Source organism: Patiria miniata, unplaced genomic scaffold (assembly GCF_015706575.1).
Source record: "Patiria miniata isolate m_02_andy unplaced genomic scaffold, ASM1570657v1 HiC_scaffold_25, whole genome shotgun sequence".
In the NCBI taxonomy this organism is placed as follows: Eukaryota; Metazoa; Echinodermata; class Asteroidea; order Valvatida; family Asterinidae; genus Patiria; species Patiria miniata.
In genome coordinates this window covers 766768-780769 of record NW_024037064.1, presented here as the reverse complement: position 1 = coordinate 780769, position 14002 = coordinate 766768, and the positions used below count along the sequence as shown (strand labels likewise).

The window sequence follows — 14002 nt, the reverse complement described above, 5'->3', positions numbered from 1 at the left end:
GACGCATTGCTAACTTCAATGACCAACAACAACTCCAAAAAGATCTGGATAGCCTTGTAAGCTGGTCTCATCAATGGCAGATGTCATTTAAGCCACAGAAATGTCACACCCTGCATATGACAAGAAGCAAAAATCATCATGATAATATCTACAGATTGATGAATGGCAACCTTTCTGTTGTACCCAACCATCCATACCTTGGAGTTGAAATTCAAAAAGATTTGTCATGGTCTCTTCACATCAATCAAATAGCAAGCAGAGCTAATACAACACTTGGTTTTGTGAGCCTATGCCTCCAACACTGCAGAACAGTCAGCAGGGTCACTATGCTTTACCGCTCCATCCATGAAGAAATTGCCCTTAACATCCCTTATTACATCACCCCAGTAGAACGACCACAAAGAAATAGACATAATCAGTGCTACGCTTCCTTGCAATGCCGCACACAAGTGTACCACAAAAGTTTGTTCCCAAAGACGATTGAAGACTGAAACGAGCTCCCAAATGATCTTATTCATCAAACATCATCATCCCAATTTAAGATATCCCTAGGAAAAACATCTTTCATCACAACCTTAATTTCACACTTGCACGGCACCGGCGTGAAGTCAAACTGCATGATGATGCCTAGCAGCGATATCCAGTCAACTTTCTGAAATTCTGTCATCACATTCTTAAATTTGTGAATGTCACGATTCAACCATCCTTTTTTACCAGACTACCTCTCAAACTGAATTGACATTGCATGACTGGACATGGCGTCGCGTTATCGTCACCTGGGGGTACAAAGACTCAGGGTCAATAGAACAGAGGATCAAGCAGAGGATATGAACCAAAAACTGTTCAATTCATTCAAGGATAACTAAGGCTACAACATGGAACAAAAGAGGAATCAAACCAAGGTCAAAGCCTATGCAGAACATAAACTTGCTACTTACTTTATCATCAATGGTGTCAATCTTAGTCAGCACAACTCCGTCAATCAGTGGAGGTTGATCCATGTCTCAATGGTGTGCTCGATTGATTGCCTGGTCCACTGCTTCGTTACCACCCAAATAACTCCCCAACCAAGAGAACTAACTCAGACTGGTTGATTTCAATCAGCTGTTTGAACAAAAATAACAAAACAGGAATAACAGTTAATCATAAGGAAATGAAACATTTTCTATCTTTGTGCAGTTCTCTCTTGAAGGCAATAAATTGTATTCTGTTTTCTACATTGTGTTTCTACAGTGGAAGCTACGGCAACAGTTGAAAATCAGTTACATCGAGTTGCAACAAGGATGCTTAATAACTAACCTGATGAAGTTTTGGCTCTATGGATGCTCTATATTTCGAGAAAACTGAACAAACATAACCACAATATTCTGAATCTCAAATGCCAAAGTTGCCGAGTCATATTTTGAATTGCGCTCTCTCATGACACATTCCCAAATCAGCATTGGGACATGATTCTCATTCAGCCGGTTTCACCCATTTGTGGATGCTCCAATTGAAAACCAAGAACAAACTGAACTGTTATACACTGCCCAGTTAAGTTAGGAATATATGTCTATGTAGAACAAAGGTTCACGAAATTAACTCCCTTCCAGTACAATCAATGATTATGTTAAAAAAATGTATCTTTAATAGTGTGATAAATTTCAGTAAACATTCTATGTGCGCAAAAAAGTTATTTCTGATTTGATGACATCATCGTTCAAAAGCGGTTAGTGAATACTGATAAAGTTCAGAGAGGATACCTTTTCATTGTGAAGTGAAAATAACGTATGAATATATGGGAAATATAATTGTTTGTATTAATAACACCTAACTTCCGGTTTGATGACGTCACAGCATTAGAGTTATCCATACATGAACATTGTAATGGATATCATTACTTGGACTACGAAGATATGACAGGGATCAAATGATAGAATTAAATTGAAAATATGATCCTTTTCAAATTCTAAAATTTAAGAAAGCAAACTCTATTTGATGTGCCGCTAGGGGGCGCCCTTTCGCATGATGACGTCATCACACTTTTTTGTGTCTGGCATTCCTCACTTTCATAATATGTGTGTAGTAAAATGCTTCCGCTTTTGAGTTATATTTGGTTTTTATTGCACTTCCGGTAACACCGGAAGTGAAGGTCATGCGGTTTTGTGTCCGGGAACAGGAACCGTTTTTCACAGCATAGTCTACAACCTCACTAAAAAACGAACACGATACTCTATTTAGTTCAAAAGATACAGTGCCATCTATTTTGTCAGAATTTTCCATGAAATTGCTTGTAATTTGATACTTGATGACGTCATGATGACGTAACAAAATTTAGGACATCTTCGTAACATGGTACAAGTTCACAATTTCTGGAAAATGCACCCAAATCCCACTTTTTACGTAAGTTTTATTACTCTAAATCTTACCTATATCCTCCTAGAGATCTGGCATTTTTGTCTAGAAAATTCCTGTTGTCTTTTTAGTATTATTTCTAGGTAGTTTTGAGTATTTTCCTGCCGAAATTTAGTGTGTACACTCACGTGTTTGTTTACACATGTCAGCTGTGCTATAAATAGCGTGATGGTAAAATCCAACATGGCTGCCATTTGAGCGGCGCTTAAAATGTTTCTGATTGGCTGAAAGTTCTAAAATTATTTCTAGCAAACTGAGACTTCTAAAAAGTAATTTATATTATTAGAACATTTTACTAAATAATTATGAAGCTTCTTTAGATGTAAAGTTGTCTAATTTGAAGCAATTTGCAAGCCGTGATGTACACGTAAACGATGCTGACTGGCTTTTCAGAGCGTACTGCGCACACCTTTCCAAGATTGATACATTTAATACAAATCTTCGCTAAATAACGCAATGTCCAAACCTTATGTTTAAAAGGATGGATTCTTCAAAATCACAACTTTTAACATTTTAAAGATGGCGTCGGCACGTAAAACTGCTGCCTAATTATGTGCCACATTTTGATACATTTAAATTACACAATTCCAGGGGTTAAGATCGCGCAAGGCATGATGGGAAGCAACATGGCGCAGAAAGATCTCGTACCCATGGGAACAAGGTTGGGTAAGTCAGTGATTGTCTCATGAATATTCATATCTGTGACATCACTGAATTTTCTTCAATGAACTTAAGGTTTGTTTACATTCATTCACTACTTGTAAAAGTGAGCATTTGGGGGATTCTGTATAATTTATTCACACTTTTACAACAGATTTACTTTAAGGAATGTCTTGAAGATTAATTTAAGCCTTTTTGTGTGATATTTTGCTGTATAATTTTGGAGAAATTGAGGGGAAACTATCGCTATGTGAATTCAGTATACTGTGATTTTTACAAAATGGGCATGGCCTATTTACTAGCGTGTACTTTTGATTTTCGCGCTGGGCCAATAGGGTATAAATAGGGCAGATTTTGTTCATTCTGGGTACGGTTCTTTGATGGGTGTTGGTCTACTGCTAGCTGCGAACTCTACTGCTGATCTCTAACTGTAGTTACACATAGTGCTTTGGCCAGTTTGGGGAGCTGAGATCTTTACAACTTGAGTTGGGGGAGCCAACTTGATTAAATTGGGGAGCTGAGCTGAGCTGGGGAGCAAAGTTTTGGGGAGCAAAGTTTTGGGGAGAAAAACTTTTGTGGAGCCAGAGTCGGAGAGCGGATATCTAGACAGTTAGTAACTGTGATTTACATCAGTTGTAGCTGATATCTTTAATTATTAAGACTCTGACAGGAGTCAGGGGATCTTGAGATATATTTGGAGTCAGGCTGCTGAGTCGGATTTCATCAAGGAATATCAAGAGAGGTCTGGGGCCTATTAGATTTTATTGCCCGATCACTCAATTAGAACACATTTGAGGGGGGGGGGGGGGAATCACAGAAATTAAAAAAAATGTATCACTTGACACATGTTTGGAAATTGATAGAATGCGAAAAGGTTGTCACCCATTTGTGCATTCCCAAGTTGCAAACCAAGTGCAATTAGAGTGCATGGGGAGGGGGGATTTACAGAAATTTCCAAAAATGTGTCACATGACACATCTTTGGAAATGATATTTTCTTTTCTTCAAATTGACATCATGTCAGAAAGTTGTCAACCATTCATGGATAACAAACTAAATACAAAAATTAGAACATATGGGGGGATTTACAGAAACTTCCATTGACACAATGGGGAAGGGGGCCAGATTCACAGAATTTTCCTTAATAACTCCTATGAACATCTATGGAAATTAACAGCATGCAAGGTTCGGACCCATTTGTGGATTCCCAAATTGCAAACCAAGTACAAATTAGAAGCATGGGGGAGGAGCCAATTCACAGAAATTTTCAAAAATGTGTCACTTGACACGCAAGAAGGTATGCAAGAAGGTTGTCATTCATTTGTGGCTTCCCAAATTGTAACAACGCATTGGGAGATTTACAAAAATTTCCAAAACTGTGTCACATGACAAATCTTTGGAAATGATCTTCTTTTGTTTTCTTGAAAGCATGGCAGAAAGTTGTCAACCATTCGAGGATTCCCCAATTGCAAACTAAGTACAAATTGGAACGCATTCGGGAGGTGGCAGATTCACAGAAATTTCCAAAAAGGTGTAACTTGACACATCTTTGGAAAGGATCTTATTTTGTTTTCTGCAAATTGACAGCATGCCAGAAGGTTGTCAACCATTCGTGAATTAAGTACAAATTAGAACACATAGAGGAGTAGGAGGATTCACAGAAATTTCCAAAAATGTGTCACTTGACACACGTTTGGAAGCTGATAGCATGCGAGAAGGTTGTCACTCATTTGTAAATCCCCCGAATGCAAACCAAGTACAAATTAGAGCACATGGGGGATTTACAGAAATTTCCAAAAATGTGTCACTTGACATATTATTTGGGGGGGGGGGATTAGAACACATGGGGGGGGGCAGATAAACAGAAATGTCCACAAATGTGCCTCTTGACACATGTTTGGAAATTGACATCATGCAAGGTTGTCACTCCTTCGTGGATCCCCCAATTGCAACCAATTACAAATTAGAATGCATGGGGGAAGGGCGGTTTCACAGAAATTTCCAAAAATGTGTCACTTGACAAACATTTGGAAATTGGCAGCATGTGAGAAGGTTGTCACCCATTTTTACATTCCCCAATAGGTCTTGTAAAATGAAGTCATTTCCTACAGACCAGCCTCATGCATCAACATACTGAGCATCCAATTGCATAATGCGTATCGGCCGCGTCGAAATTCGAAAAACATTTCAAGCAATAAGAGCACATGTTTGGAACATTTTCAACACTGCGCAATGCATGATATATTGCGTAAAATACGCAGTAATAAACATCAACTTGTTTAAAACACAAAAACGTGAGGTAAACATATGAGTTTTCACAGAAGATTTAAATACAGACAATGATGATGACTGGCGAATCACAAGGGGTAGATTCCGGCCGAACGAAGTCTACTTGATGGCTGATATTTAGAGATAATGTCTGTTATATAGTCCGGTGAGGTTTCTTGTAGTGACTTGAAATCGAGAAGGAGGATCTTGAAGGCAATGTGATCAGCGATGGGGAGCCAGTGAAGGGACTTTAAGACGGGGGTGATATGAGTGGTGCGTCTGGATAAGGTGATGAGGCGAGCAGTGGCATTTTGGAGGCATTGAAGTTTGTTGATTTGGTGTTGTGGCAGGTTATACATGAGGGAATTACACAAATCTAAGCGCGAAGTTATAAATGCAAACCACTGCAAGGCTGCATCGTGCACTCCCAAAGAGTGCAAGCGACTGATCAGGATGGCGTGATCTATGGTGTCAAATGCTGATGACAGATCAAGAAGCACAAGGGCCGTTACTTTGCCAACATCCATCTGTCGTAGGATGTGGTCGCGGACAGATGAACAAGTAATGTTTCTACACTATGGTTCTGACGATATGGTATAGGGTCCAAGTCACATGATTTGGCTGGGGATTTGAAGATGACAGTGCAAATCTCATCTTGAGAGGCGAAACGGAGACTGGTCAGTGTAGTTTGTGTTGGCGGGGTGGGGGTAGAAGTATCTGTATCTGGCACAAGGGGAGGTAGTGCATCACGAATCAAAGAAATCTTGGACGTGAAAAAACGCTGAAATGGTCAGCAAGTGACTTGTCGGAATTGAACTTAGGTAAAGAAGATTCCTTATTCCTATGGAGAAGCTTGTTGGCGACACGAAACAGTTGTTTTCAGCGAGATCACATGCTGGCATTGTTGGTGATGTAGTTGGCGATCAATCTCGAGTGAGGATGCATGCCACCTGTGCTAAAGCTGTCTTCATCGGTGCTTAGCTTGGAACAATCAGTGTACCAACTGGTGTCAGGCTGAATAGTGACACATCGGGACTTGACTGCAGCAAATGTATCCAAGATTTGAGACATTATGAAGTTGTAACTGTCGGCTGCCTCGTTGACACGGCAACACTGCATCGGGCTGACAGATGGTTGCCTTCAATCTCAGCGCACAAGAGATTCAAATCAATGCTGTGGAGGATGCGATGGATAACCATGTCTCACAGATACCAATGATATCAAGATGATTTTCAGAAACAAAATCAAGAAGTTCTGTTGTCTTGTTCCGAATACTCTTAGAAACTTTACTTACAATCTCATCGATGTGATATTTCCAAGTCAATTTTTCATCGATGATTACACCTAAAAATCTAAACTTGTCTACTTTCTTGATAGTTTTGCTATCCATTAAAATATTTAAGTTTGATGAGTTATTCTGTTTTTTCCTGTTACTGAAGATCATATAATTACATTTAGATGAATTAAGAGTTAAGCGGTTAGCTTTTAACCAATCACAGATACTGACCAGTTCATTATTGACAATATTATACAGGGTAATAAGATCTTTGTTACAATAGAATAAACTAGTGTCATCAGCATATAATATAAAGGATAATAAGTTAGATGTCTTTGAAATGTCATTAATATAGAGTAGAAATAACAAAGGTCCCAACAGAGAGCCCTGGGGTACTCCGCATGAGATGCCTGTAAAATCAGAGAGGCAGCTATTAAAAGTTGTACACTGTTTACGATTATTCAAATAACTCGCAAACCAATCATGGGCAACCCCACGGATACCATAGAAATTTAATTTATGAAGAAGAATATCATGGTTTATAGTATCAAATGCTTTTGATAAATCTAAGAATATACCGATTGAAAAAGCATTCTCCTCAAACTTTTGGACTACTTTATCTGCTAGGTCAATAAGTGCCATTGAAGTGGAGAAATTAGATCGAAAACCATATTGGTTATCAGAAATGATGTTATATTTGTCTAGAAATGCTACTGTCCTATTGTACACAAGTCTTTCAAGAATCTTGGAAAAACATGATAGTACCGAAATTGGTCTATAGTTACCAAGCTCAGCGGGGTTTTCTTTTTTAAATATAGGAGTGACTTTGGCAATTTTCAATTTATCTGGGAAAACCCCTTTAGATAGAGATAAATTAAAAATGTGACACAGGGGATCACTTATATTGGTTATGACAGATTTGATTAACCCTGGTTTGACACCATCCAAGCCAGGAGACTTATTGTTTTTAAATTTGGAAACAATTTCATGAATTTCTGTTTTTGTTATTGGATTAAAGAAAATGGAATTTTCGTTAGGATCAGTCAAGTAATTCTCATAACCAGCATTTGCTTGAGGAAGATTTCGATTGAGAGAAGGGCCTATTTGAGTAAAGTAGTCATTAAAAGCATTTGAAATATCTTTGGTGTTATTTGTATGGTTTCCACGTATATTGAATTCAGAAGGGTACTTTTTATGATTATTTTTGTTTAATAATGAGTTAATTATACACCATGTTTTTTTAGCATTACTTTTTACTTTTTCAAACTTATCTTTATAAAATTTTGCTTTGGTAATCTTGATGATGGCATTTAACTTGTTACGGAAAATCTTGTATTTGTCAAAATAGTTACTAGTTGGTTTTTTAAATATTTTTTGTATAGTTTATTTTTATGATTAATTGAATTCAAGATTCCATCCGTCATCCATAATTTGAGTTTCTTAGAGGGCTTGGTTTTCTTTAGGGAAAAGTTATCTTGAAATATCTTTAAAAAGTCCGAATGAAAATTATCATTAGGATTATATGATTAGGATTATCCGTACAATTATCCGTATTCCAATTTGCGTTGTTTAAATCGATTTTGAACCTTTCCAATCTATCTGCTGTAATGTGTCTGCATAATCGAGCTGCATTTTGTTTATCAGTTCCTCTAATATTAAAGGAAGATATCTGATAAATTGGTAAGTGGTCAGAAACGTCATTGAACAGGATGCCGCTTTCTGTACGTCCAGTACTGTTTGATATAATATTATCTATTAAGGTAGCAGTTGTTGACGTTATGCGAGCTGGTCTGTCTATCAGCGGTAAATATGAATTGCTAAAAAGAGAATTAACAAAATTCTGAGTTGGATTATGGCTATTGTAGTTCAACAAATCAATGTTAAAGTCGCCCATGATGAAGGAAATTTTATTTTCCTTGTTTATGTTTGCCAGGATAGTGTCAAAAAAATTAACAAATTCATTTGTATTAAAACAAGGCGGTTTGTAAACTATTCCAACAATAATATGTTTACCCTCAGTGCAAGGAATTTCAATAAATAATGAGTCACATTCTGAACAATTCAGTATAGGTCATTACGTAGAAAAAAGTCAAGGGAATTGTGCACGTACAGTGCAACACCGCCACCTGTCCTATTTTGTCTATTTTTCTTAACGCATGAGTAATCTTTTATGTGCATATCAGGACTCTGATCATTTAACCATGTTTCACTAAAACCAAGCACATGGAATTGGAAGTTAAGAATATTTATGAAATCAATCATTTGGTCAAAATTTTTAGCGAGGCTTCGAACATTCTGGTGAAGACATGAAAAAGTATTTCGACAATTAGTCAGTTTGTATTTTTCAACAAACTGGTCCGACAAGAGGTACTCTGATGTGGTATAATTTGTAGCATAGTAATTCATGTCTGGATCGATATCACTATTGCCAGCAAGTTTCTCATTACAAATAAATGGATTAAATTTTAGGTTTTTTAGTCGGTCGGCATCGATTTTAGTATTAGTTTTAAATTCAACAATTACCAAATCAAAGTCCTGAGATAAAAGATGATTAAACGGTAATATTTGAGGAAAGCAGTTTTTACAAGTTCCACAAAAATCGTACCAGTCATGCTTATCAATTGATTTACAACATATGCTGCATTTATCAGTTACGTTCGCCATTACATATTATGCAATAGGTTAAGTAATGCATTTCTAGAGCCAGCCGGGCAGTAAAGGGTACAATAAGTATGTAAATGCGTCCAGCCGTCTTTACTAACAGGTCGTTTAGGCGAGGTGTGGAATTCGAATTGTGTAGCCAGGGTGATTGTAAACAAGCCAAGAGGTAGGTATGCATGAAGCTTAGAAACATACAAACATCAAAACACAACAAAATATACACAAACAGGGGGGGGAAAAAACCAACAAGTGGATGAACTAATGTAAGATTTAGATTGAGGAATTGACGTGGACCGGGAAAAACCAACAAATTATACTGAAGACTAATACATGTATAAATTAATTGGATGGCACAGGGTATTCAGGTTTTATTAGATTGTGATTAGGAGGCTGTGCCGGTATACTTTCTACCCTGGATGTAGAGCTGGCCACTTCGGAATATGACACGTTGACCGGCGTCATAGGCTCGTTTCATGACATCTTGGAGGGACCTTTTCTTGGCGACATCAGCAGCTGGTAGGTCTGGGAGGATGAAGATTCCCGTGCTGGCAAGCTTGGACTTGGACCCCATCAGGACAGTCTGGCGCTCATAGCGGTACAGAAATCTGGCAATGATGTGCCGGGACTTGTCCGATGGTGATGTCGGTGCTCGACCGGTGCGATGTGCTGCCTCGATTTCTACGTCCAGCATGCCGAACCTCTCGGTCAGGATTTTCTTGACCGTGTCGTACGGGTAGGTGGTGGGCTCTGTTGGGTTTTTAGGAATTCCCCCAAATCTCAGGTTGAAGCTGCGGGAGTGTCGTTCCAAGTTCAGGGTAGCTTCCTCCAGTTGATTTATTCTGTTAATGGATGCGTTTAGCTGTGCTTTCAGATTGGAGACGCCATCCGACTTGATCTTATTTTTGTCTTGAATTTCGTCGATGGTCTTAGACGAGAACTTGATTGCCTCCTCCATCTCGTGTTGTTCGGTTTCCAGTCCATGGATCCTCGTTAAGAGAGATTCCTGGTTTGAGATCACCTTGTCCAGTTTGCCATGAAGATCAGATGCCAGTGATTGAATTTCCCGCCGCAGGCTGGCTATTGCATTGTCCGATGATGACGCATCAGGCGATCGGGGTTGGTCACCTGACGGGATTGGCGCGAGAGCTGGCTCTGTTGATACTGATCCTTTTTTGTCCTTTTTGGGAGGCATATTGCTTGCGTTGAACTTGGGTGGGTCGGGAATATGATGACTAAATAGTGTATACTCACAAGGTGGATGGTGACTGAGATGGAGGAGCTTTATTGCAAAATAATAGTTGATTTTTCCGGAGCACTTTTTTAACACGTCAATTCATGATGAAGCGCCCTCTGCGTCTTTTGAGTAGGGGTGTGTAGGTTATGACATTACAATGCAGAAGGATGCACTCTGATCTGTGAGAGACTGAGGGACTGAGGTTTATTGAAAGACGCTCTCACCCTTTAGCATAATGGAATGGTTCGTGCTGCCACTGAGGCAACATTGCAGCCGATCTCGGAGCGGCACGGAGAGCTAATTTTCTTGAACTGAAAATTGCAATTTTCAGACGTTTAACCTATTGATTTTAAGCCAAAATCTTGCTTCTGTCCATACCGTATGGGTTACATACTGCTTTTGTCACTTTTAATGCATTTTGGATGTGTTGACGCTGTGTTGAGGCTGTGTTGACGCTTTAGTATGACAGTCACAGACTGATGTGGATAAACCAAGTTTTGTGTGCATTTACATAGCGGGCTGGTGAATTTTGATTGAAGTAATCAGGGTGATGGGGTCCGTCTTGACTTGATGTGCGATTTCCAATTACAATGGGTATGTCGAAGTTGAAGTAAGTGGATCGGCGCCTACGTATCCCAGCCTTGCATCCACAACGAGTGCGCCAAAAACAACAGGTGCCAGTGATCAGTCCAGAAGATTTGGATGGTGGATGGATTGGACATGTTCTGGGTCCAATATCACTGCAGATTTCAGCAGGAAGAGGACATGGACGGCAAAGATCGGGTCCATTATTGAAGGAGTGCAGGTGTATTGGCGAATATCTGCCTCACTGGGATGAAGCAGGAGCCATTGAGGAGTCCATTGGCAGATGCAGTGGCATTGTTGAATTCAATGGGAGACAACATTGGTTCATTAGCATATCAAGTGCTGCACTGGTGCTGGAGGAACATCCAATTGTTACCAGCAGAAGGTGTGATCTACTAGTCACAAAAGATACCTGACGTCTTGGTGCGCAGAAAAACTGCTAAAGCCCCAAATGCACAGGAAAGGAAGGAAAAACTCCCTTAAAATGCTCCCAAACCAGATGTTACATATATTCTGGCTCACCATATTAATCAGTTTGCGCTAAAGTTCAACTTGACATGAAGACATGACTGGAAACACCGCTAAGAAAGAGGAAATCAGTACATTGGTGGAGAGCATGATGAGGAGCCACCAGTTAGTAGCACTGCACTCTATAACATCACTCATGTCAATACAACAATCAACAGCCACACAGTAGCCACAGCTGTTTGACAATGCCTGCCACTTGCATACAATACTTTATCTGGTCAATACAACAATCAACAGCCACACAGTAGCCACAGCTGTTTGACAATGCCTGCCACTTGCATACAATACTTTATCTGGTCAATACAACAATCAACAGCCACACAGTAGCCACAGCTGTTTGACAATGCCTGCCACTTGCATACAATACTTTATAAGGTCAATGCAACAATCAACAGCCACACAGTAGCCACAGCTGTTTGACAATGCCTGCCACTTACAGACAATTTATCAGGTCAATACAACAATCAACAGCCACACAGTAGCCACAGCTGTTTGACAATGCCTGCCACTTACAGACAATACTTTATCAGGTCAATACAACAATCAACAGCCACACAGTAGCCACAGCTGTTTGACAATGCCTGCCACTTGCAGACAATACTTTATCAGGTCAATACAACAATCAACAGCCACACAGTAGCCACAGCTGTTTGATAATACCTGCCACTTGCATACAATTCTTTATCAGGTCAATACAACAATCAACAGCCACACAGTAGCCACAGCTGTTTGATAATACCAGCCACTTACTAATTGCTGACAATACCAATAGGCCCCCATCCAAAAAGTTCTGCTTCCAATTACATGGCATTTGAAAACAGGGTAATAGGTAAGGTTTTTTTTTTTGGAGGGGGTATTTTTTGACAGGGATCATGTTTCAGTCAATACCAAACACCAACTGTGGACAGCACTTTGTCAAGTCAGTCCTTCTGATTTGAGGTGTGCGATCACACCCCCACACCATCGCACACCTAAAAGCTTCCCGCGAAGTGTGAACAATTGCATGTCTGAATTTCCCTGGACCACAGATCACACACCTAGAAAATCACACACCTAGAAAAAATACACACCTCGAAAAGTCCAGATGAGCTTTTTTCCACACGCCTGTGATTTTCAAATCAGAAGGACTGTCAAGTCAAAAACAGTCAACAGCAATTTAGCACCCACAGCTGTTTTGACAGGGATCATGTTTCAAACAGTCAATACCAGCAACTTACTGACTATGACAGTACTTTAACGAGACAATAACAGTCAGCAAATATTCATTATCAACAACTGTTCAACGGGTCACAGTTGGTCAAGTCATTCTCATGGCCAGTTACTTAAGCAGTCAAAACGGGTCAATAATTTAGTTCTATGCATAGAATTCCATCGGGTCAAAAAACGGTCACCTGACTGATTTTGAGTATGCATGTTTGCATCGGAGGGTTCTAATGGGCCAAGTACATAAGTTTATGGATGTTGCATATAAAGGTAAAAGATGAGCTAGTATTTTTTCTCTTTTTTTCACTGCAAGGAAAAGGGTGCTAAGGACAAATTCAGTTTCTAATAGGCACTTCCAGTTACATTATTAAGCCATTTTACATTGTTGTCAAACGAGAATATCAGTTTTCAAAATGGCTTCAAATTTATGATGTGATTAGGGTAATGTATAAACAGGGAGAGACATTTTGTGACAAATGTCCAGCCTGTATGTACGTTTAAATCCTCATTATAAAATATCAAATAATTCTTCACAATGACTCTGAGTTTTCTAGGTTTTGACTGATAGCATTCCTCCAGGGTACATCTTCAAAATGACTCTGAGTTTTCTAGGTTTTGACTGGGTTATCATTATTAAGAAATATCTGAAAGGTAGAGCAAGAGGTGGGGGGGGGGGGGGGGAGAAATGTTCGAATTAACCCCACAAAGCAGTGCCCCACTACCAGCACTCTTTATTTGTGGGAGAACATAGAAGAGCGCCAGATCACCCATTTTGATTACTTGTTTCTGCTTATTCTTTAGGTACATGTAACTAAAAACTAACCTCAAGAATCAGTAATGGGTAGCCCAGCAAGCAGGTCATCCGTTCATCTGTCGGTCCTCCTCCCTGCTTCCGGTTCCTCGGGTTTCTGTTTGATGAGGCTGTCGGAGCCCTGACGATGTCTTGAGGCAGGCTCAACCTCATCTCAGTAGAGCAATTCCCTCATCAGTCAGTGGTCCTCACTTTGCTGAAAGGATTCAAATAACGAAAGGAAAAATTTGAATTATTGAGCTGTATTCGTGCCAGGGCTCAAAAGGGGAAAGAAAGCATTGAATTAACTCCACAAAGCAAAGCCCTGCTACCAGAACTCATTTGTGCACGAACATAATAACAGAGTCAGATCGCCCATTTAAATTTGTTCTGTGACTTGATTG

The 14002-nt window shown here is 39.5% G+C and overlaps 1 long non-coding RNA gene across 1 annotated transcript in view; it reads right to left on the bottom strand.

Moving 5' to 3' along the window:
• The window catches only part of LOC119733197, a 34699-nt gene extending 21015 nt beyond the window's left edge, over positions 1 to 13684 (bottom strand). Inside the window, exons 1-2 of the long non-coding RNA XR_005271692.1 lie at positions 13632 to 13684; positions 939 to 1104 (exon numbers count right to left, since the gene is read on the bottom strand). This is a non-coding gene — a long non-coding RNA (uncharacterized LOC119733197). The remainder of the gene's footprint in view (positions 1 to 938; positions 1105 to 13631) is intronic.
• Between the last annotated feature and the right edge of the window lie 318 nt (positions 13685 to 14002).